The following is a 5,026-nucleotide window of genomic DNA, read 5'->3' as shown; positions in this document are numbered from 1 at the left end:
GCTTTTTTTTTTTTTTTTTTTAAACCAGTTTTACTGGTAATATATTATTCATAGATGCAACGATTCTCAACAAGAATTTATGACTATATATAGACAACCTAAATCTATATATCGAGAGAGAGAGCCAAGTTTGAGAAACCAAAATCACCTTGATAAATTAAACAAATTCCTCCGATTGTCACAATGAAGAAGAATGATTAGCTTAATGAAACATAATTACAAAACTGAAACCGACGTGGTTATTGGTTTTAGATGAAGAAGAAGAAGAAAATTGAGGTCGGGTGGAGAAGAAGAAGTATTGGGTCAAAATTATATCAAAATTGGATTGGATTTGATTAAATTTGGGCTAAGTCACACCGAGTTAAGTTGTTTTTGATTTATTAATCGGCTTAATTAAAAATGTAGTTTTTTGGATAAAAACAGAAGTTTGTGTAGTTTTAAGAACAATAAACTTTGTTTTGGTGATTTTTAAAGAGACGAAAAGTTCATGTAGGAAAATTGAGAAAGCAACAAGTACAGGAGGGAAAAATGTGGCATGAAGATTTGGTCAGGACGTACGTACGAAGATAGATTCAAGTCAAAGCTTGTGTGAACAAAACAAGAAGGATGGTACGTATCCATGCGTTAATTTCTAGAGAAGGGCTGGTCAAAAAAGCAAAGACAAGGAATACCATCATGAGCTTGATCCACTGACGCGTTTACAACAAGAGCCAAGAGGACATACTGTCGCTGGAGTTGTGAAGGAGATGCATTTTGTAAATATGGTGGGGGAGCAACAATTAATGCCTTTTAATCAGGAAAAGAGATGCATAGAGGCGATTGAGTATGGCCTCTCTTTATGTAGCGTCTTGGTAACAGCAACTGCAACAGAGGTTGATAAATTGGAGAAGAAAAAAGGTAAATGGGCACGAGAGAGTGATGAGCGAGAGCCATGTGCGACAGGGAATGTTCCTTGGGGAGGAAGCAACATGTTTGCCTTGCTCTCATGTCTTCCACGTACATGCATAGAATCATCGCTTGAGTGAGATACACGTATGATTATGTTTGCTTTGCCGTCACAATGTCACACAACAGCAAAGATAAAGAGGTCCATTCCAATTTCCAGCATACTTATTGAAGATACAGCCTCCTTCAACAACGTTGTTCTCATTAGGCATGAGGTTGTTATTAGCCTACTTTGCGTTGTTTTATGGCTTGCTTTTATCAAGCTATAGTGTTTCCTTTCTTCGTGGGCAACGAAATTGAGTCGTTAATTTATAAATAGGCTTTGTCGATTATAAGATTTTTGATTTTATAAAAACACAAGCAAACAACATGAATGTTTTTATACTTTAATTTTAATTAATATATAAAACTCTCTGTTGGTAAACTCATAAGTCTATTATTACCAACGATTCAATGAGAATATACCAAGTCTATCATCATTCTCTACCTCATCTTCCACTACCTCAACCTTGTGCAAGTTGGCCGTATAGAATAATGTTTCTAAGGAAGAAACTTTCACGGTAAAAGTTTTCATTTTTCAAGTTGTCATCGACATGTCGATCCACCATCAGAAACTTGAGAACAGGGGAACTTGATAAAAGCTAATTAACAAGAGAGTTCGTCTTTATACACCACGTAATCAAGAATCAGATCAAGAGTCAGATATAGGAGAGATGGTATGCGAGCCAGAAAAGCATCTCTTAAATACATGAATTCAAAAACCTAAAAAAACAACGGAGAAAATTGTAAGAATAGAAAGCAAAAGCATCTCTTAATTTTTATGGGAAAAGTAAAAAAACCGATTATCAACTTTTTCCCCAAAACAAAAAAAAACAAACCACAAGTTCTTCTATAATCCTAAAAAACGAACCACAAGTTTTTAGACTCAACCAGGGCGGAGGCAGTGAGGTTGGAGTCAGCTGACTCCGTAAATTTTTTTTTTTGTATGTTTTTTCTAGTTAAAAATAACAAAATGATCGCACTAAATTTAAAATTTTGCATCTTGACTCCTATAAATTTTGCATTTTGACCTTATTAAAACAAAATTTTAATTTTGATCCTCCAAAAAGTTTACATTTTATCCCATTAAAAAAAAACTCATTTTGACCTCTTAAATTTTATATTTTTACCTCATTAAAAAAAAAATTATTTTGACACCTCTAAAATTTGGATTTGGTTCCGCCACTGAACTCAATTGTGCCACCAGATCTTATAGTGTTTACCATCACGATCACTGTTTCCAACGTCCTGACCAGAAGAATCTCTAACTCTCCGACCATCGTTGAAACTAAACCTAACCCAATGCTCTCCCCCGTCGTTTACTTTCTTCCCAACTTCATCTCCATCAACAGGCATCTCTTACCTAGCAACATGACACGAACTATGAAACCCTAACCATTTCTGTATGAGAGCATAACATGATTAAAAAACATTCATTTCCTTTTAGATAAACTAGCTACATTACCTAGACAATTATCTTTTACCTCATTATTGTGATCAAGAAAGACATTGTTCTCAACAAAACACGATTAATTAGTCGTGAAAAACATAAACTGCAGGATGTTAAATCATTTAAGTCAGCACAAAGTAGGTAAAGTACAAAAATAATAAAAGTATTGTAAATTATATGAAAACTTCATGCGGAAGTATTGTAAATTATATGAGAATTTCATGCAGTTTTCTCTAATATCATATGCACAAATATCTCAAAACTGTTGAGATTGATGAGAGTTTAGGAATGGAAAAATTATATTTACTCTCATCAAGATTATTATAATAGTTACATAGGTACCTAATGCTACACCTAATGAACCTAGTTACCAAATATACACAAATACATAAATGGGATAATTATGAGAATTATACTCAAAGATATTCTAACTTATTCTACAAACTTTCTATAAAAACAAGGTAAGAATTCTGTTTTTAAAAAACCTCTGTAAATATACGATCCCATTAATAAAATAAATTAATAATTATATAACCTCTAATTACATGGTCTCGCATAAAACCTTCGCTATTTGTGTTGGGACTTCATTACGTCGACTTCGATTGTCATCATTTTATTGTGTGTGAAGACTGAAGAGTAAGCAATATTTTATTGTCATTACTTCACTTTGATTTGATCAATCTCTACCTAATTTTGAAGATTGATTTCACTCTTTTTCCTACACAGATTAAATCGTTTGACTAGAATCATCGCTATTGATGATTAAATCTACACGGATTAAAGTAGGTTTTTGACTCGGATTAAAGTACACAGATTAAATCAATTTCAGCTGGGATTGATTTAAAATCCTAAGGGTTAAAAAAATTCTAATTAACACCATTGGAGAGTATCATGGAGAATGTGGTAGTCAGACGAGATTTTATTTCACACCATTGGTGCTCAGCCACTTGGATCTCTCATTATGTTTAGCTTGATGTTCACGCCGAGTTTATGCATCGAGCGCATCCATATTTTGAAGATTTGGAATAAAAGGTTGAACCCTTTTTCAAACAAGAACACCAATCAATGAACAGAGATTCAAAGAGAATGTAATACAATCATGAAAAATGCTTACAAAACAGCAACTAGTGAGATTTCAGCTTGAGCAGGGTATCCCTGAAGACAAAATTTGAATAGGTTAGATCAAGCAAATGTTGCTTGAGTTATGGCAAACCGCAAACCAAAAGGTAATCAAATCAAAACGTAAAATCAAGAAGTGGAAGGAATCACCTCATGGCTTTTATAGAGGTTTCAAATTTTGAATCTAGTCCTTTATTTCAGGTTTGTATTGCAGTTTTAGCTTAGCTAGAGAACATTATTTATTTTATTATTTATTTATGGTTGTACATAATCTATCCTAAACTCAAATCAGATCATGATTGTTTTGCATCAATCAAAATGAATCGACGCTTAGTAGATTTTATATAGTAGTGACGGATTGACGCCGAGCGAATTGTTTGGATTTAATATAATTTTGGTATGTATCAATTTTAGCCTTTTAGGCTTAGCCAAAAATATATTAATTCAAACATTAAACTATTTAGATTTTTATTAATAATATGAATATGTAATTTGATATAATAATGAGAGTCTAAAACTGATACATTATATATCGTCAGTAATAATCATAAAATTTGGCTGATAAAATCTAAACCGCCAAATAGCGGAGTCTAAAACTGATACATATTCAAATAATACTTTTATATATGAATATTCGATTGGGAAACAAGATATATGAAAATTCGATTGGGGAAAAAAACACTTAGGCTAGATTTTGGAGTCTAAAACTGATGGAGTTTATATTTTACATTCCATAAATTTAAAATTTATGTTTGTTACATTATTTAATAAAACAAAATGGAATTTGTTTTGACTCAAAGGATTACAGCAGTAGTTAATACTTTTTTAAAGCTGGAAAATTTAACGTTTGAAATGCATGTATGATATATTTAAAATTCAAATAAAGAAATGTTGTAGTAACTGGGTTTTACCTCGTGGTACACCACGGATCTATTATTTTGTTGATATGATACTGTAATGGTTTAGAGGTGCTTGTAGTCGATGGTGAATTGCATCTATATATATACTGTTAACGGGTGTAAGTAGGGTTTTGTAGAAACTTTTGATTTGCAAGTTGAGAATATACATTTTACGATTTGGTTAGTTATGATTTATGAATGAATAATATGACATATTCTTATTATGATTTTTAATTGATACTATAGTGTATTAACATTCCATTATTTAATAAAACAAAATGGAATTTGTTTTGACTCAAAGGATTACAGCAGTAGTTAATACTTTTTTTAAAGCTGGAAAATTTATCGTTTGAAATGCATGTATGATATCTTTAAAATTCAAAATAAAGAAATGTTGTAGTAATTTCTCTTTTCACTAATATACGAACTAAATGAGAGAAATTGGTTTTCGTTGATAAAAAGTAAATAAAGAAATTGATTAGGTGTTACTTAGGCCTTTAACTGGACTAGACCATTAGTAAAAGACCAAAATGAGAAAATAGAGGCCCATATAGAGTTTAGGGTTTGGAGAGTG

The sequence above is a fragment of the Camelina sativa genome, chromosome 14 (genome assembly GCF_000633955.1).
Source record: "Camelina sativa cultivar DH55 chromosome 14, Cs, whole genome shotgun sequence".
NCBI lineage: Eukaryota > Viridiplantae > Streptophyta > Magnoliopsida > Brassicales > Brassicaceae > Camelina > Camelina sativa.
This window is presented reverse-complemented; position numbering follows the sequence as displayed.